Source organism: Botryllus schlosseri, chromosome 1, assembly GCF_051294905.1.
Source record: "Botryllus schlosseri isolate E-star chromosome 1, Bs_hap1, whole genome shotgun sequence".
In the NCBI taxonomy this organism is placed as follows: Eukaryota; Metazoa; Chordata; class Ascidiacea; order Stolidobranchia; family Styelidae; genus Botryllus; species Botryllus schlosseri.
Genome location: NC_137236.1, coordinates 16,044,812 through 16,066,391, shown reverse-complemented (window position 1 = coordinate 16,066,391; position 21,580 = coordinate 16,044,812). Strand labels below are relative to the sequence as shown.

The 21,580-nt window shown below is 41.5% G+C and overlaps 2 long non-coding RNA genes across 2 annotated transcripts in view; both read right to left on the bottom strand.

The window, feature by feature from the left end:
• The window catches only part of LOC145433892 (uncharacterized), a 51,673-nt gene extending 30,324 nt beyond the window's left edge, over positions 1 to 21,349 (bottom strand). The window contains exon 1 of the long non-coding RNA XR_013913222.1: positions 21,214 to 21,349. This is a non-coding gene — a long non-coding RNA (uncharacterized LOC145433892). The remainder of the gene's footprint in view (positions 1 to 21,213) is intronic.
• Positions 1,625 to 4,389, bottom strand: LOC145437787 (uncharacterized). Its single transcript, XR_013914739.1, has 2 exons — positions 2,716 to 4,389; positions 1,625 to 1,877 (listed from the first exon to the last, which is right to left on the bottom strand). It is a non-coding gene; the product is annotated as an uncharacterized LOC145437787 (long non-coding RNA).
• Positions 21,350 to 21,580: the final 231 nt, after the last annotated feature.

Here is a 21,580-nt window from a genome sequence, read left to right as displayed (position 1 = left end):
TTTTCGGTCTGCGTAAGGGCAGTCCGTTTCGGCCAAACTTTTCGCGCTGCCGATCGTTCTGGCACACGTCTTGGAGTCGCATGTAATAAGTACTAAATCATAATATATCTTGGTGCGTGGTGGCGTGTTAATGGCCAACGCCGATATGTCCATTTCTATAAATGTTGCGTGTTTTTTCTTGGTGGAAGAGTACCAAATAAAGAACATAATTGGCAACTTTAAATCGCGCGCAGCGCGAAAAATTTTGGAAAAAATTGCATAAATTTTCAAAAAATACGCCATAATTTATGTTAATTCACGAAATAATTTGGGGCCCCCTTCGAGCTCAGCCCCCCAATTGGGGGGTTTGGGGTGTGGCAGTTACGGTGCTGCATGCTCATTAACCTGTGCGTCAACCTGTCCTGACCCATAAACCTGCCTTTGTAATAGCTAGCCATCGGCTCATTGTAATTCGGATCTGGTACACCCCTGTACACCCCATCCGAGTGGTACACCCTTTGCAAATTCTGGTACACCCTAGGGTGTACGACCACCCCGGTTGAAGAGCACTGATCTAAGCTACAGTAAGCCAAAGAAGAATGTTTCATCGCAACCGTCAAAAAATAGAAGAAATATTAACTCAAATGTTGTCATAAAATCGCGTTTCGATTTAGACTCGGGCTTATGAATTTGAGGGTACATACATATTGCCCGAAAATCGACAGTGTGACTTTCAAGTACCTCGTTATAGTGATAAAACATCATATGCAATTATTACATAAATATTTTCTGTACGTAGGCATGTTTCATTTGTTTTATGATTAGTATATGCTTGATTATGTTGCTTGATTTGGCTATTGTATCATCGGTCCCCACCCTACGAATTTTATACATGAATCGAAAAAAATTCCACTCAAGGAAAGTACTGAAAAAAATAATAGGTGCCATTATATGGCCTGACACAAGCTCTACATTTCACAATAAAAATGATTGCTGGTTTGTTCGTGTTGAAGGTTACAAAGAAAAATGTATATGTCGATATAAATTTACTGTACACCCACCAAAACAAAAAACATCTGTGAGAGACCCCACAGCTCGCGCACGTCGAATTTTTTTGTATGTGAGGAAAGATTTTGCCAGCAAGCAATTGTAGACAAGTTCACGGAGTGTAATCATGGAATTATCATAAAGAATTTTCAAAGTATTTTCGGTCCCAGTGATCCATCGGCACCACATCTCCCCTATATAAATTTATATTGATGTAACTACAATGTATGCTTGAAGCGAGTGTAATCCCGATCTTTATCGCCTGACTAAAACACCCCGATGCTACCCTGATCCCTTGGTCGCCTTTATTCTCATGAACCTGTTCGCTGTAGGCTGCTCTTGCTTACTCAGGATCTGACAGCTCCTTTTACTCGCATTGTGTCGGTAGCGTAAGCGATCGGTATTTGTACAATTGCGTGTATAAACTTGTTCTGAGAGGATGTAAAACACTGAATCGTTGTCACACAACCCTTTCTTCGTATGATTGTGTATTCACGGCGACAAGTAATCTTTCCTGGCCTGACTGCACGATACTAAATCTCAATTGCCTTCGAATCATATCCAGAACATTTGTTCATATGACAGGTACCCACGAAAATATATTGCGCGTAGATTTTATTGCTTAATCAAGTCAATAAATCAGCCCCAGGCGTGTACTATGATAATACGAGCCTAGCAGAAGAACTAGGGCTGACAGCTTTCTCCGGGCGACAGTATTCGGTTGATTCCTCCAGCTTCGTCTGAAGCAAGCCACCAATTGCAAGGAAAATCCGCTGAGGTATTGTCTGCAGCCACATCCACCGTGAGATCTTCCAAATACCAACCAGGCTTGGAACCGGCATTGTCATGGCCTAGAAATATCATTGCAGGCATGACAAGCAGTGACGACGGTAGTGACATGTTTCACACACGCCCTATTCTATTGCTAGGAGGATTTGCTACGTATAATGTTGATAGGCTTGGCATGCACATTTGTATGTATTTACAATGCACGTCGTACAAATCTGAATTTAGTGTCTCGTATTCAACAATGGCGATATGTTTGTCGCGGCCTGCGAAGAAATACCATTGTATTGTATTGACTCGAGTCAATCTGTTATTGACTCGACTTGGACTCGAGTACTTGCGCATGACTCGAGAGTCAGACGGCCAAGACCTACATTTCATTGTAAATTCGAAGAATAGTAAAGTAACCACCCTATTGGGATTTCGTCTATTGTTACTGGTACTTTAAAATGCGACCAGAAAACGTTTAAAATGATAGAAATTAGTATATTATCAATGCGACCATTCGATATCACAAAACAGAGTTATATAAAGTGGATTTAGCAAGACTTTAACTAGAAACGTAGCAGTTAACACAATGACTTGGATTCGTACTCGAGTCATAGTACTATAGCTCGACTCGACCCTCTGCTCGATGACTTGGACTCGGGCTTGACTCGGTGGTGAATTGAAAATGAATCGACTTGACTCGATTCAACACTATAAAAGTGAGATTGACTTGTGGCTCGGACCTTTCATACGACACGACGTGTTGCTTGTGTATCAAGCTGAGGAAACACACGAATGTGCAACTAGCAATATCCCATAATATGGCGTCCCATATTTAAATGTAAATACGCATATGAAGCTCACATACCTCAGTGATAAGGATGACTGTTAAATTGAACACTATGAAATACTTACGGATACGAATTTTTTGAATCTCTCCCACGCCGATGTCGAAAATATCGAACACGTCGCGATTGCCTCGCTCGAAGTCGTCGTAGTTTGGAGTATCTAAAAGATGCTCGGCTGTGGTACCCAATTCACCGAAAATCGTGAGATATACGTTTGCGTTAGTTCCGGCGTCTTTGCGATCGGCGGTATGGACATGAATAGTGTATACTGAACATAGATGTTTCCTTAATAATGCTACTTATGGATACATGCGCGATATTTCGAACCTTCCATATCTGTCCGCGGTGTACACTGAGCGACCGCAACCAGCAACAGTAACAGATAGAAAATCATGTTGAATTTTTGCTGTAAATTATCTCAGCGACTGACCTGTTAGATAGGAATCGATATTAATATCTCTGTCTTGGTCGATCTCATTTGGACAATGGAACTATTTCGCAACGGTGCGCGTTTGGAGTCCAAAGCAGCATTGTTATTTGATCGCAGCGTCTACATAACTAACCAATGAATCACCAATTCAAGACGAAGGACACAAATAGAAGTGATTGCGTAAGATGAGCGATATGAAATTGTGGGCGATGCATCAATAGCAGGGCTATGGTGTCGGAGTCGTGGAGTCGTAATCAGATTCTCGTTACATTTTCTATGGATGAAGTAGGAGTTGGAAGTATTTTGTAAGATTCGTAGGAGTCGGAGTTGCAGAAACATTTCGTGGTTGGACTCGGGAGTCGGAGTTTGTTAAAATGGTCGGAAACCCACTCCAGCTGCTTTTAAATTGAACAAACTGTTCTCGAATCGTACTAAATCGTACCGTTGAAGCTACACACATAATCAATTTTACACGCACTTGAATTTTTACAAACCTAATTTTTGTTAATTCGAAAAAAATACGTTGATTCACTTTTGAAAGTATTAGGCCTACCTGATATGTAATCAACGCAAAATTGTCTGAATAGATCTATTCTCTGTAGGAATGGTGGAGTTGTAGTCGGAGTTTTGTGAATAAAATAATTGGAGTCGGAGTGTTTCAAGTTTCTGGGGTCTGAGTCAGAGTAGAAGTCGGTATATTGAAAATGTATATGGAGTCGGAGTTGGAGTTGGTCGTAAAATGAACCAAGCCCGCAGCCCCGACCAATACCGTATTGTTATGTGCACTCGCTCGTGCAAAACTGCAATAGCAGTTTTGAATTCATATCGCTAACAACACGTGACGTGCTCACAGTCCAATGATGGTACATAAGTTTTGTAGTTACAAAGCATATATTTTGCGAGGGGTCGTCGATGGGGACTAATATTCAACGAATTATATAGGTCTCCGCTCTTTCTACATTTTTGACGAAAAGCTGCAATGTCAACGTATATTAAAGGACTGCGAACAGTTCATAGATATACTGGCGGTTTTCAAGAAGGTATCCTCAGACAAACCACATGTATCCAGCAGCGGTAGACACTTTCAGATGCCTCTACGGTTTTCTCTGGATTTCTCTCTAGAGCACACTAACGCAATAGCGTGGCTGCTAACGCATAAACGATCAGTCTTATAGAAAAATGACGGGTAACGTATTTCCTGCGACTTAGCGCTGGCGATGCGCTTGCCTATTTTTTCGATCCCTGTAATTCCAGTAAAAATTAGGAAGTTCTTTCCGTTCTCCCTGCAAGTCACGAAATGGGAATCGTGTTCCATTAGTGCAGGGGAGGGTAAAATGCGGGATGCAAATGGATTTTGAGCGGCCCGCAGAGAGTTTCTACCGTAAAAGTGCAATTCTAATCTGAAAGTATTGACAAATTTCATTTTCCATAGCAAGAATCCAGGTTTGGCAACCTGAGAAAGATTATCATGAAACTATACTTGTTCTGACCGGTGGGTCTGCATACATTTGCGAGCAAACATTTCCAACCCTGAACATAACAAGACAGGGCTGCGTTCCAATCTAAATTGTTCACGTGCGGTCTGTACTTAGGGTTTCTGCATCCGACATACAGCCACATTTCGAAGAACATGTTGATAACTTTGATGTACCACAGATGTCTGAGTGACTTCGACAGCTATGGAAGTAGGCTACATTAGGTTCATAAATTCATTAAATACTATTTTGAGGATCTATGCTTTAGACTTAAAGTTTACATTAACTACGATAAATGTGCGCAATTGAAAGTCAATCCTTGTATTACTCCTTGTACTCGTACAGGTATGGATGAATACGCGATTAATGTATTGATTCTGTTATCCGACACGCCAACTTCAATTTTCTGCATCAGGCCCGCCGACCGAAGAAGTTGCCCGCCCCTGCATTAGTGGAAATCGTCAGTATACTTATGGACGTGTTCAACATTGTCTTTTTCGCATTTCGTTTCAGACAAACCTGTTATGTAGTCGCATACGTGGTGTACAACACTAACGCAATTCCAAAGGTTCATCGTCTGGTCATGGGCCAGATTCAGGTAATGAGGAGCAATTCATAGGTGCAAATTGATGGCGGAGTAATGTACATTGTACAAGGATGAACTACACGACCCATTCGTTAGTTCTTGTTCGCTCGTTTAGTAGTTCGTTCTTTCTCCCGCTCATTCGTAATGAATGACTTTACGAATGTAAATAGGGTAGGGTTACCATATATTGGACTAAAAAAAGGTCAATTTCCCGGCTCAGAGGACGTATGGTAACCCTAGAATAGGGTATATCTCTATTCACGAACGCAAATTCATTTGGAGCAGTGCTGTTTCATAATCTTTTACACAATTATGGAATAATTTTACAACTAAAAAAACACAATTTTTTAAAGACCTTTGTTTAAAACACTGTTTAATATATGTTTTAAACAGAGTGTTTTAAAACACCGTTTGTTTTAAATACAACCCTCATCATAGCACACTGAAAATGTCGAAGAGCATTACCAATTTTTAATCTCTGAAATTCGAGAATATCTAGTTTATCATTTTGACTAGTAGGCTTAAAAGTAGGCTATGTATACAGTACGAGAAGTTGTCATTCTCCAAAGCGGCATCGGGCTTTTCCCCTACATTTCCACACGCCGTGTGCTGCTTAGTTGTCAGATATCTTCGATAAATCCCCTATTAGGTGTGATGGAACGGTAGGAAGGGAGATTTCGCATTGACATGAAGGATAACAGCCATATACAATTGCACACGCAACAAGAACGTATGAATGTAGTGAGCTATAGTTTTTTTTTATATCATTATGACAACTACAGTACAACATCTACTGCTAATTCATTTTTCTTATGCGCCCCCTTTTAGTGCCGGCGTGCCCCATATCGCCCCTTTGGTGTTGCCGCCCCCTTCAAAGTTAAAATCGCCGCCTCGTTGGCGCTGGAGCGAAGGTTAAGAAACAATGAATTATTTATATTGAAACGTAACTGCAAAACGCTATGGGTACTGCATCTTATTGCAACGAACCAGAGCAAATATATATAATTAGGGTCTCAACATTACTTCGACAGCCCCCCTAAACGTTGGTCTTGGCCCCTTATATGATCATAAACCAAAATCCTGGGGGGTTCGCCCTCCAGACCTTCTTTGTGCCGGGCGTTCTTACCACTAACAGAATAGCACGTCTTACCGTCATATTTGTGTTCGTATGAGTAGTCGCGCAGTGCGCGGGAAAACTTTATACCATGTATTTAATTATTTCTACAATATTGGTAATTCCCTATATTGGTCATGATGCTCATCGGCCCCCAGTCCACGAGATCATATTTACTGGTAGAGCTGCAGAAGGTTGTGACTTCAGATAGCAAGCTCGAGATTATTTCGCGGCTGTGGACAATGGACAATTATGGTTTCGGTCAACATGCGAATGTAATTCTCGGCCAAGATTTTATTTGGTAACGCACATCGCGAACTCCAGAAGTCTTTGGCGTGTAGTATAGAAGCGATGGCCGGCGCTGAAGTGCTTATTTTTTAAAATAAATGATGCGTATTTTTTTAGCGGAAGCTGCGGGTACCCGTATTAAAAAGCAGACATCAAAGTATGATAGCGCGAAGGGCAAAAACATTACGAATATGTTCGAAATCTCCTACAATATACTATATAAATAATGTTTATTTCCGAAATATTTTTGTTCATCCCTTCGAGGTAACCCCGTCCCCGCCAATTGAGGGGTTTGGGGCGACGCAGCACGGCCACGTATATATATTTCATCAATAGCTGGTTGTTTGTCGGTGTATTACGCTTTGCTACATCATAATTTCATGCAGTTTTCTACCTCAGCTATTCGCATTTTCATTATGCGTCACTAATTCTTACACGTAATTTGCTCTGCAAAGTTTCGTGATATCGACAATTCTCGTTCGATCGTTTCCAATCGTGTTGGGATATGACGTGGCGATTCCCTGCAAGTGAACTAACTACCATATATATTAGGGGCGGCCAACATACGGCCCGCGAAGGGATTTTGTCCGGCTCGCGGACAGTTTTCCGTCTTATATGATAATACGGCCCGCGGCTACAGTCTGCCGAGGTTCCCCGCTACTTGCTTACTACGTCAAATTTTAGTGACTGTATGTTATTATATACCAGGGCCGGCCAACCCGTGGCCCGCGAGGTATTTTAGAAATTATTATTATTACCAAAAATGGATTGCCCAGATTGTCAACTTGCTTGGCGAACCAAAAATTTGATTAGTCTGGCCCCAATTCTTGGGATGTGACGACTAAAATATCAGTTCCGACGCATTGACAGATCCATGGGCCAGTCACAGTTTTGGTAGATCTTCGTACATTACAAACAAGCAGAATATTCTGCGGTAGATTTATCTATAGACAACTAACCTACGGATAGATACGCAACACCCGTCGTTGCTCGGAGGAAAATACTGCTCAGCAATCTGAGCTCAACGTAATTGCCAATCCCATAGCTGACGACCCGAGCGCTCATATTAAATAAAGTTGATCTTATTTAAAGCTACTGTCGCACTGATTCCGAAAATATACATAAAACTTTCATCAAGGCAAAGGAACCAGCCCGAAATAGCGTCCAAAGTCTGAAAATCGGCATTGTTCCAAACAATCGCATCGACGCACCACAATGACCCTTGCGTGTCTGCGATTGTTCAGAACAATGCCGATTTTCAGACTTTGAGGTGTATTTCGAGGTGGTTCCATTGCCCCGATCGGATTTTAATGTATATTTTCGGAATCAGTCCGACAGTAGCTTTCAAATAAGATCAACTTTACTCAATTTGAGCGGTCCGGTCGTCAGCTATGGGATTGGCAATTACGTTGCGTTCAGATTGCTGAGCAGTATTTTTCTCCGAGCAAGCAAGCGTGACGACGGGTGTTGTGTATCTATCCGTAGGTTAGTTATCTATAATATATCTGAAGTAAAAATTTCGTTCACGCTTCCCGCAATATATTGCCACTCGATTTCTTGCTTTTAATATTGTTACCCCCTCTTGAAAATGAAAGAACGCCTAATGTACCAGATTAAGTCTAATTATAATCGCAATCACGAGAGAAAGTGTCGTCCAACATGCGACCTTGCGTTAGCACTCGCAGAAAGACCGTCGACGACGAAACATAATCATTAAATGATTGACGCATGTTGGCCGAAGCTTCCGATATCGGTATGTCCAGGCGCCGAATAGTCTAGTTCTTGTAAACTGAGCCCAGCAATACACAGCAGATCTGCAATACACTCAAGGAACAATAATATTGTCCTATAAACTTTGAAAAATATTTTCGCGGTTAGAGCACGGATAGTGGACCGCGTGATGTTTCGTCAATGGAATGTGGCCATTTGGCCGAAAAGGTTGGCCACCCCTGTTATATACAATACATGTATGCGCACTGCGCAGCGTGCGAGAGTGAAGCTTACGCGTAAGTTCGTCGAAACGGGAAGAGTTGCATTATCGGCATTTGCGATGTACTCAACCCTAATATCGTTTGTCGACTACAATGGTCATTTACGCCAGGCTGATATTCCTTATTTTTGATTCCGTAGCCGCCGACTTGTAGCACGGAACACTTTTAGGCTTTTGTAAGACACCGCTTATGCGAGGGGTCGCCCACTCAAAACGGGTCGCGGGCCACTTTTCAAATGTCGTAGAAGCCGCGGTTTGCATGAATTCAATACCGAGATAAAATAGGCCACACAGTTGAACAACGATGCTATCACGTCACCTTTGATATCTTGGTAAATACGGGGTACTGGGCTTATCGAACGCCTTGAAATCTTAATTAGTGATTGCAGCGTGTGTTGATTGATCAGAGAGAAGCAGACATGGCGACGCCTGTATGACAATGCTGTTCTCAAATTCACATTATCTTCGTCATTATCGGCGAGAAATGGCTTTGAAATGACATTGCTGTCGTTAAATACATTCATTAAATGCGATTTACACCTTGTATATGTGGATAAATGGGCGAATAATGTATCGATTCAGCAATCCGGCCCGCCAAGTACATAATTTTCCTATATCCGGCCCGCCGACTGGAGAAGTTACCCACCCCTGATATATATCGACCAGCGCCCGTTGGCACGACGAAACGCATATTGCTGCAAACAATCTGGAATTGTCGCGAGGGAGCTATAGTTTTGCAACCGACGCTCTCACATATTTTCGCACATTGTCGGAAAAACGACACTCATCATCATTATCATCTTGACATTTCTTGTATGAACAGCTCGAAGTTGTCAAAGGAAATGATGGTTTACTTGAAGCGATGTGACTAATGCAATTTAGCGGTACATTTATGGCAAAGCCGCTTATGCTTCTATGGATATTCCATTTGGAATTCTCGCTAAAATACAATTGCATTTACGACATAACCTCACTAGCAGCTTCCATCGGGGAGCTTCATTTTATAGCTAGACGTTGATTTACGCTGCTCTCCCTAGATCTTGGAATAGTACGGAATATTCGTTTCTCGCTAGACAGTTCACGGCAAGCACGATCGTAACTAAAATAAGACATGACTTCCAAACAAAGTATTTCGCATTTATGCTAATAAACTGACTGGTACCTCATTCATTCATGATAATGGCAAACCAAGTATGAGAATTGAATACGTTGGATTCGTAACGGAAGTTCATCGTGCCAGTATAGAGGATATATGCACTACATCCTCTATAGTGCCAGTGTACTTTTCGAAAAATAAACAAAAATATTGGTGGTGTCAGAAAACGGATTGGATTCAACTTAGTTACTGCGAATAATACACATCATACAATCGGATATATTGACACGTTTTCATGTGCAGCAGGAAATGATAAGAAAACAGCAACAACAACACACTGAAGACATGAATTTCGCGCAGCTGCATGTTAGTCGAAACATCATGTGCCTGCGCGGTAAAGGTAGGCGCCGAAACGGAGGAATATCAGCATATGTTACGAACATATTACGTAATCGCTCTGGTATGGTCGCGACCCGAATATATACCCTTCGAGACCCATACTATAAATAACCCATGCACCAAATATAAGGGTAAATAGAGAGTGAAGCCATCATTGCCTTTGGCAACATAATTTGGAGCTATGTTCAAGAGAGAAAATTCAGGATGAGGATCAGTGTCGCCTTTCAGTAGATATGTGAAAATATGGTGTTCTACCGCGAATTCTAGATCGGTAGCGAGCAAACTGCTTAACTTCATGCCAACGCAAGTAATTCGATATAGATGGGAGCATTAGTGCACTCGCAGGGAATATGATTCGACACAAATCGAACGTGAAATGTTGATATCATGAGAACTTGCCGTGGAAATTACTTGTTGCTAGATCGAACTGCGAGCGCTGGCACGACGAAAGTCAGATTGTTAACAACCGATCAGCAATTCTCGCTATAACATTGGTTTTGCAAATAGCGGTCTCACGTATTTTCGTACATTGACAGAAAAATTACACTTATCACCATCTTGACATTTTCTTATGTGAGTGACTTCAAATTATGTTTTTGAAAGAAATGATGATTTACCTGGTGCCTGTCAATATACCCGTATCTTTAGAATAGGAGCTCTTATCAACATTATAACGAGATATTTTTGTTCACAATACACTATCCGTGTTGATACCGCCGCTAGCGCACATGTATATATTAAGGTTTGAAGGATTAGTTACGACAGGCGAGCAGGAATTGGATACTCCGGATGGTGACGATTTCAACCAAAGGCAATCACGACGTGTTCTAATTCGTCCTCATCGAAGTGGGAGCGGTTCAAAAATTTATATGCAATAGTATTTCAGGGTGTTCAATTTCTCAGTCCTCCTTAAAGATGCGGTGTATTCGCTTCATATGCATAAACAGGTAAATGCATGTGGCAATAGCGGCTATCTTCACAGCTTCGTGCAAGAGCAACATGCCGTTTCCTAATGTAACGATTTGCAGGCCGCAACTTGCCACGAGGCAATAAATCCAGACGAACAAGTGCATTGTAAACTACATATACACTTGTAAGACATATGGTTCTTAAACTCTCTATAGCAGTGGTTCCCAAACGGTGGGGAATTCAATGGTTTCTGGTGGGGAATAGACGAATTTGTTCAGAATTATATACAGGACAGTCTACATATTCACGGAGACACATGCGCAATTACCGCTACCAGTTAACTGCTCTGGAATGTATGTATCGAAAATTATATTGTGTGCTGTTCACAAAACTTAATTTTTGACTCTGGATGACCAATCATTGCGTCCCAAACGCATCCAGCACGACTAATTTGACGTGAAATAACGCTTTCGCGAAATTATGAGCGTTACTGGTATCGGTTCACAATTCGTTTTATGTTCCAGTTATAGGCGATTTTCTTGCGTACTGGTGTGGTTGTGTGTCTTGTGTAGTCAAACCAGCAAATAGCTGCTCTGTGACGACAAAAGTGCTGGGTAGTGGGGAACACTCAGAACAGGACCGTAACTGCCGCACCCCAAACCCCCAATTAGGGAGGGGGCGAGCTCGAAGGGGCCCAAAATTATTTCGTGAACTAACATAAATTAAAGTATTTTTGTGTAATTTATGCCACTTTTTCGAAAAATCTTCGCGCCTGGTGCGCGATTTAATATTGCCAAATGTCTGATTATTGGGTACTCTTCCCCCACGAAACTACGTAGAATTTATAGAAATGGAGATTTCGGCGTCGGCCATTACTGCGCCACGACGCACCAATGCATATGAAGTTATAGGCCATGTAACATGCATCTCCGTGAAGTTTGCCAGAGCGATCAGCAGCGAGAAGACCTTGGCCGTGAAGGAATGCCCTTATGGTGACCCAAAACTTCGATATATATGTTTAATTGGTTGGCTTTAAATGGCTGGCGCCGAATGTTCCTGTCCTAGCGATCTCAACCCCACAGGACAAATGCCATCTCGCAGGGAAAAATAATTTGCCAGAAGCAATACCAATATGAAATCGTGCGTGCCTTTTAGTTTTGGCGATTCCATATCTTTTGACATAACAGAGATAGGAGGTCACGAAATAGCATAATGTAACGAAGTCAATATACCAACGGGTCCGCCCGAAGATGTTCAATTTTTATTTAGGGGTCCTACCTTTTCCAACACACCTCCCTCAGCTCTACCGGTAAATCTGATTCGTGAGCAGAGGGGGGATGAAAAATTGATAGCTAAATATATGAAATTCCCGATCATATTGTCCGATTCAAACGCGAATTAGATAACTTTTTCGCGCTTCGCGCGTTTCGTCGTAGTAAGGCGACGCACTAAACAGTAGATCCAATGTAGCTGATAAGTTGTAGGGAAAAGCGTACAGGCTCAGAAGGGCTGAGAAGGTTCTGGGGGCCCAAGACCAACGTTTTTCTGGCGGGGCTGACAAAGAGTTGTTACGGTCCTGGTGGGGAATGGGGGCTCGAAATGAATCTGAAGTGGGGAATGAAGACAAAAAGGTTGGGAACCACTGCTCTATAGGCCGCGACCCAAATCTCAGTTTAGATGCATCTCGCCACCCAAGACTCGCACATAACTCAAAATACATTTATAATATTAGTATCCTACGTTTTTACTGGTATGTATGACATAGAGAACTCCCAGAGGACGGTTGTACGCAACGCAGCTCCATGAAACATTTCTGTCTCGCGCTATTTCAAATTGGGATGCCTTATTTTCCTCTTGCGGGTCGCATTTGTACTGCATTTTTACTACTGTCTACTCAGATTGCAAGTACAGAACTGTGCCGGTCCGACCATTTCAATAACCAGACGTATCAATATCCAAAGTTTCGCTAACCAGTGACGGTCATTTTGGTTTTACCTCCGCACATCTTGTTGACATCGCACTTTGCTCGGTAATGTGATGGTGCGTAAATTGTTGGCCTCGAAATACCTGTGTCATACAGTCCCACACCCGATCGTCTTACACCCTACACTGAAGCCTGTAAACCATATCCGACGGTGTTTTCCAGACAAACCAATGTCGGACAAATCTTATCATGAATTCGAGCCGATCTGTGCAATACCAAGGTCGACACATTTTCATGATATAGCCATATTGTAGTAACAACTTTTTTGCGTGTCTCGGTTTTTGGCTATGGTACGCGACACAGTGACCTCGGATGCGTACGAACAAACCATATGTAATCGCTCGAAGCATGAAGAAATTTTTTCGTTGCAAGAAATCTATTTGACATACATATTAAAAGATTGATCTGGTGCCGTCGCCACGCAAAATTATATCCTTCACCACTCATGTTTGGGTCGCGACCCATACTTTAAGAACCCCTAGTGTATGACAAGCTGATTGACACTTTACATAAAAATCCTTCCAAGTGTGGCATTTAAAAATATGGCATTGCCCTCGTGAACAAAGTTTTATTGTCGATAAACTGCTTTGATATCATACCGGCACTGTTATTTCCAGGTCATTACAACTCTGTCAACAAGCCGGGTTGGTATTTGGAAGATCTCTTTGGAAGCTAGCTACGAAGAATTTTATTTCGATTATTGGCTTGTCTTGGACGAAATTGGACGAATAAACCGATTGCTACCGCCCGGACAAATCTGAAGGCCCCGGTCGTTCTGCTATAGGCATATTTACAGCCAGTAGATTGCTTACCTCGCTCGACTTTATTGACTTGATTGCGCAACAAAACCGTTACGCCATGCATTATTTTTGGCAGCGACTTCCTCCGAGTGGATTACAGCTACGATCTATATCGAATTACGAGCTTTGGCACGACGATGAACAGGATGCTCGTTACCGCTCTAGACTTCTCCCTGTAATTTTGCAGCCGTCGCTTCCACGTATTTTCGTACATTGTATAACAAAAACGGCACTCATCATTCAACATCATCAACAATTTTTCGTATCTTAACAGATCCAATTATGTTAACAATAAAGGAAATGGTGGTGCAGTTGGAGCGAAATGATGAATCCACTCTGAATTTAGTTGTATTTTTTCAGGAAAAGCCGCTCAGATTCCAAATTTGGGACTTCTCGCTGAAATACGTACATTGCCGACGTAACTTCATTAATAGCATCAGTGACAGTATGAGTCGTACTTTGCCATAGTTTCTTTGTCACAATCCATCGATAGGTTTGCAGGCATTGTCAAAAAATAATAAATTCGAGCAATGGCGAAATGACTTGTAAAAATAGAGACAATCACAAATGCAGTTATGCTCAACATTCAAAGAAAGCCGATTACTGCGATATAATGGTGTTTCTACTTTCTATATCAGTGGTTTCCAACCTTTTTGGATGTCGGAGCCGCATCTCAAACTTCAGAGTACCTATGGAGCCGCACGAAAGCCTGCCTCTGGATCTCAACATCCAGCTAATTCAAACCATGTGCAAATTGCACATAGACTTCTATAGATTCTATATCGGTTATTGTTGTATTAATAGACGCAGATCGGCGAGTGCTATACATTGTGATAAAATGAAAATGTATATCAATACTACAACATAACTATTATGTCGTTATGTGATAGCTCCTCATTCATACATTCCAACACCTAATGCACTGGTTTACGTGGGATTATACGCTGAGTATTATTGGACTTATTGCAATTTATACCTGACTGTAAGCCGTTATTTTGATATTAGGAAAATTGTGTCGAAATGTACCCTTCACAGAGACGATACATAAAGGTCTACGACTTCCAGAACTCAAGATATATCCTTGTCTGACGGGTATTCATCGATGCGTTTGACGCTAGTCTGCAAGAATTCTCTTTCCCGGTTTTCAGAAGCAGCCTTGGACGGCTTTTATCACTCACATTAGCATTCATACACAGAAATTGACTATAACTATAACTATTCAATTAATAGAAACAAACAACAACTGTGGTCTTTTATATTTTTGCGGCATATTTAGAAGTCAATCAGAGCCGCAAGAAGGCTACCTTGAAGCCGGAGCAATGGTATCTGTCAAGGCGACTCATTCTCGCCACTTCTCTTCTGCCTCAGCTTAGCTCCACTCAGTGAGTTGCTGAGAAAAATGAAACAGGATACGTGATGAAAAAGCAGCAAACTCTGAATGTCAAAAGATTCATCACCGTTTGATCATGGATGATCTGAAATTGTATGCGGAATCCGATGCGGACCTGAATAACCAAATGAAAATTGTTCAAGAGTTTTCGGAAGATATAAAAATGAAATTTGACTTGGATAAATGTTCAAAACTTACCATACGACGTGGAAGAGCCACCAGCACTGGAGACATGAACTTCTAAATGTGTGAAACCATAACAGAATTGAATGCTGAAGATCACTCTAAATATCTAGGGATCTTTGAAAGCGACAACATTAAACATGCTGCAATGAAATCACGTCTAAAAAAAGAACACATTAGCAGGCTCAAGTCAATCCTCAAAACTGAATTCAATTCCAAAAACAAAATCAATGCCATAGCCAGTCTTGAAGTGCCTGTCTTGAGATATAGCTTTGTTGTGGTGAACTGGCGCAAAGATGAAATCAAAAAATTGGACACAAAGACGAGAAAACTGATGACAATGCACCACATGCATCCCCCAAAATCTGATACACAAAGACTGTGTACATCCCCAGAAGAAAGGTGGTCGAGGACAACAAGAAATAGAACAAACTTTCAAAACAGAAATCATCGGCTTGTCACAGTACATCAACAACAGCGATAACATTTACTGCAAACTCATCGCTCAGGAAGACAAACAGCGCAAAACAAAATATCTGAGCTATCGGCACGACAAGTACGCCAGAGAAGTCAACATGGAAACAACTAACCTGTATGCTGCCGAAAACACTGTGGCCAAACCCACAACAATAGCAAAAGCAGCACGATTTCAATACAAAAATGCAACACTCAAAATGAGCGAAACGATATGGAAGTCGATGCCTCTTCACTTCATGGACAGTACAAGAAGCTATCCAGCTCTGGTCTGAAACCGGCAAGCAAAGGATTCATTTTCGCAGCACAGGACCAATCGCTTCCTACAAAATACTATCGCAAAAGAATTCTGAAGCAAGACGCGGACGGCAAATGCAGAATGTGCCACAACCAAAATGGAACTGTAGCACATCTCATGTCCGGATGTGGTGCACTTGCAGCTACCGAATACACATAGAGACACAATAGGATTGGTCACTACATTCACCTTTAATTATGCAAACATTATGACCTCACCACTTCGACAAAAAAATTGCTATGATTACAGACCAGCGCCAGTGACAGAAAACGATCAGGTAAAAATTATGTGGGATGTACCAGTTATAACTGACCGCGAAATCAGGAGCAACCGACCGGATATGATCATCAAACTAAAAAAGAAAATAGAATGGTGAGAATGGCGGGGGAGATATTTTAGTGGTTACGATAAGCGCCCAGCACGCAGACGGATCGGGTTCGATACCCATCGGAGGTTTATCTGGGCTCCTCTTCCCCTGCCGTTGCCGTTCTTACGGCGACAAAAAAAGCCCAGACAAAGACCCGACGAAAGAAAGCACTCACAATGAATGGAAAGAACTAGTAGAAAGGGCTGCGGCTTCAAAGAGATCAACATCGAAAAAGGACTGTGACATCGGGCACTCTAGGCCGAGGTGGATGTTAGAGTAACTGATGCGTGTCGTTCGACATCCTCCTATCTGTTCGTGACATCGCATTGTGTCTTATCGCATTGTACATTGTGTGTGACTTGTTCAGATCAAAAATATATCTCAACCATGTTATGTTATGTTATGGTTATTCATTGCTTTTTATTTTGTACAACGGTTGGCGAAACGGTATTGATTGTCTGACGGTTGGTGAAGTATTGCAGCCAATGGTAAAATTCCCGATGTAGCAACCACAGGTCTGTTGAGTCTTGATATCCTATTTCCAAATGATATATCCAGTTCATCAAACTTTTTAGCGTCTTCAACCGATTTCTTGCTGTATCGATGGTGCATCAATTAGGTTGGTGAATATTCTGTCTATCTAACTGAATAAATCGACTTCTTGTCTTCTGGAATCCTACGCAAAGGCCATCGTTGTGGTCATTGTGCTGCGTCGCTGCGATCGTTCAGAACAATGCCGATTTTCAGACTTTGAGGTGTATTTTAAGGGAGTTCCATTGCCCTGATTGGATTTTAATGTATAAGTTCGGAATCAGTGCGACAGTAGCTTTCAAATAAGATCAACTTTATTAAATTTAAGCGCGCGGGTCGTCAGCTATAGGATTAGCAATTATGTTGCGTTCAGACTGCTGAGCAGTAATTTCCTCCGGGCAAGCAAGCGTGACGACGGGTGTTGCGTATCTATCAGTAGGTTAGTTATCTATAGCTACAGGTATCATAAGCAAAAACCTCATGAGACAAATCCAACAGATTCCGGGTAACGTTAGAATCGACATGATCAAAAAGATCACGTTATTGGGCACTTTGCATATTCTTCGGAAGGCCTTGAATGCACCACTGGACTAAAATTACACTTGTGAATCACAGCATAATTTCTGTGATTTAGATTCTTCATTTTCAATCATCTCTACTTCTACTATGTAACTCTTGCCAATTCTTCATTTACTGTAATTCTTTAATCTGACTTCTTCATGTATTGCATGGGAATAACAATTTGACTGTATTACTGAAATTTTAAAATTTCACCTCAATCTCGCCATTCTCCATCGGAGGCAGGTTGCTTCCCGGATTATGGGTGTATTTACAAGTTTTGTTGTGAATAAAGAATATAATAATAAAGATCATAGTACTCAAACATTACCGCAGCCTTGAAATGAAATCATTGATATGTTATCGCCTCAAATGTCCCCTGGATGATCGACCTCCATTTTCGTGAAAATCGAAATCATCGTCCCACCAAAAAAAGCACACTTCGGTTCGGCGGCTCAATCCATGTCAATGCTACAGAAAATGTGGATTTCAAAACCTGCGCACGGTCTTCTCATTTACCACGGACATGTTTCTGAGAAGTATTGAGGATTCTCTCGTGGTTCGGTGAGGGGCCCCTGGATCGTGTGATGGCAAGAATAGTCATCAAGTGAACGACGTAAATTGCTACTCTTGAACAACTTCAAGTAGGGGTTTCCAAGTGAGCAAGGAAGATAGAATTTTAGACCTTGTCTTGCCTCAATAAACTGTAGAATTTTTCAAAGATAATAACGGTTGAGCAGGTAGTAGGTTGAACAAGTAGGCAGATCATGTTCGAGCACTCCCGAAAACTTAGTAATACTACGTTCCATAACGCCTCTTGATGCAGTCGGTTAAATGTTGATCATTTTTGTTACTACAATTCTCTGTTCATTATGCACGGTATGTTGAGCGTACCGGGGAAAAAATTATATATACAACGCAGCTTATAGTTACGTTTACCGCATTCGAGACCCCACTTTTTCAGCGCAGTGCTCCTCGGGACATTTTTATATTTAAATGTACACGTGCAGTGATGCTGGTATTGACGTTACCCTCAAAAACAGACGATTTATATACCATTTTTAACGTAGTCCTGTCTTTTGTTGCATGATCTACCGTTAAACAAAACTTTGACATCGGCTCTGAAAAATACTATCACTGATTTTTATAAAACCTGATTAACATCAAACGGCAAAAACGTTTTAAATAACAGTGTTAGCATGGAGTGCAATTAATATCCCATCTCTTCTGCGATATGATTTATTTGAAATATTTAACGTTAGAAATCGAACTCATTTCCATATACTTCATACATTCTTCCCGTTTCATATCTTCTTAATTCTACCTGCTTGAAAGAGAAAAAAACGTATCAACATAAAATTTTTGCTGCTTTATGCAGATATCGAATAGTAGGCTCAACTTTTGCCATTGAAGGCAAAGACATGGGTCCATGTAACGTTATATCTCTGACACTGCTGTAGCCATTGAAAAGCGTGGTGACAACGATCCCCCACTCAAGTGAAAGTCCCTATAGTTAGGGTTTATATCAGTGGTTCCCAACCTTTTTTGATGTCGGAGCTGCATTTCAATCCACAGAGTACGATGGAGCCACATCAAAATACTCAACCACATAAAATGATGCAATTAAAACCATATGCAATGCACATTGCGCATAGACCTTTTTAGATACCGTATCGATTGCTTGAGCATTGATATACACAGATTAGCGATTGCTATTCAATGACACTAGGAAGGCACATCATTTGTACAGCGGAAGATATATGCCTTTATGTGATAGAGCTCGTTCCTACATCAATATTATAATTCAGAGCTAATGTTTATATCATGTTATTGTCTTTTTGATGCGTAATCTGACTCCAGAAGGGTGCGTTGCGTATCCGCTGCGTGTACCTGTTTCAGGCGGACATGGCTATGACGTAACACGCGACATGGAACCAGACATAATTGTGAATTTATACCTCAATTGTTTATGATTGAATTTCATAACACGCGCATATACATTCAATGCAATACGTTACTATAACGGCGTGGCAGTTCTTATCAATTTTCGTCGCGAGGCACGAAGTCTTATCGAATGTTTCTTAGGAATTTGGTAATATCTTTAGATAATGCGTTTACAATACCGGATTGTAATTAATATAATGGTATACTTATAAAACAGGGGCGGGCAACTTCTCCATCCGGCGGGCCGGAGAGGGCAACATGAACATAAGGCGGGCCGAATTCCTGAATTTTTTTGTGAGATTTTAGGGGAACTCCCCCCGTGGGAAAGAGTCACATATCCGTCCATCATACACGGCACTACCCTTTGTATATACAATTCAGAGACGCACACATTCCTGCAATTGCGAACTATATCTGGATCGGGCGACCGATTCACGGGCGAGCCCAAATTGGTGATACGAATGTGATCAAAAATTAGAGTGCATCGGGCTTCCAGTCGCGCGAAGCGCGAAAAATTTTTGCATAAATGAATGATTTGATCAATGATATTGGTGAGTGTCTGAGCAAGTGGTTTCTTCCAAAATTTACAGCACGTATAATTGTAATTTTGAACATTGATCATGGCATAAGAATATACATACATTCATGAGCCTATTGCAGATTATTAACTTCGGGCGGGTTCATTCTTATTTATTACTTTGTTGAAAACTCCTGCAACCCAACGGCCTCAGGCTATTATAGTGTATCTATGATACTGTATTCTCATAATCAAGACACGCACCACGTAGAGACACTAAATCGCGCGAAGCTCGCGATTTTTTTTTTAGTTTGAATCCATCTACTCGAAAATCTTCCACTATTTACAGATAGTACGAATATTTTCGAAATATTTGGGAATGGCATTGCCCCATTCGCCCCTGACCCCGTCAATGCGATGAACATCAGTTGTATTGGAACGTCGCTTTGTCCTGCTAATGTTCAAGTTCGAAAATATTTGCGCCTAATTGCCTGTAGACGGCGACGCGGGCCACACCACAACGTAAGACCGTAAACTGTCGGCGGGCCGGATCCGGCCCGCGGGCCGTATGTTGCCCGCCCCTGTTTCAAAAAAAGCTTATGATACACGGAGTAAAATTGAGCACATTCTGAATTTGGCTTGGCTAGAAAGAATTATTTTGGTGTTAGTAAAATTGTATGGGCTGGGCATGGACATGTTTTCGATCACCAGCAGAAAGCAAGACAGATTCCGGCCATCACGTCCATCCGGCCATCACGTTCGACGCTAGTCTGCATAAAGTCTTTCTCGGATATTCAGTAGTCCCCTTAAACGGCTTAGAGTCGTCTCGAATGGATCTACGCATATCTTTATTGTCACGCCCTATCGTATTTGTGAAGTGTACTGCGGTATGCGGAGTGCCCACAAGTGTGAGCGTTGTCTTGTTGATCGCGCAACTGTCGTAGTCAATCGCCAATCACTAAACAAACGGTGCCTTTTTGATTGACAAAGTTTAGCTAGATCCACCAACATGTTCACATATCTCACTTTAACATATCCCAATCAACAAATTCAGGAACTTGGAATAAACATATACGCTTATACTCACCCAATGCCATAATAACAGCACTGTCCGTTAGTGCAATGAGGGATACCGAAGCCGGGAGGGCAATCACTGGTAGTGGTGCATGGAGCTAAAATCATCAATATATTTCGTTTTCTGTAGCAGGATTTAGAAAAGGTTTATGACTCACTTGCACCTGCATCATCTACAAAAAATAGCAGCCCGGTGATTATAGTTGCGAAGGCGAGAAGTAGATTCACCATGTTTGTGCTCATGAGTTCGAATACAACTAGATTGAAAATGTCTCACGTTTTATGATGTCTCTGAAATTTCTGATGTCATTTAACAATTTTATGAACGCTGATGAAATAGAATGTCGTGCCATCAGATCTCTTCAACGACACCGGTGCGTATTTTATATCGTCTCACCTGTGCCTTTACTATCTTGTCTGTTACACGAAAGATACGCGCATTTATGTGATCACACGTTTAAAGTTTTGACAGATGCCACGCACGATGTCGTCGATTGTTATCATATTTTGAGTTTAATTTGAGCA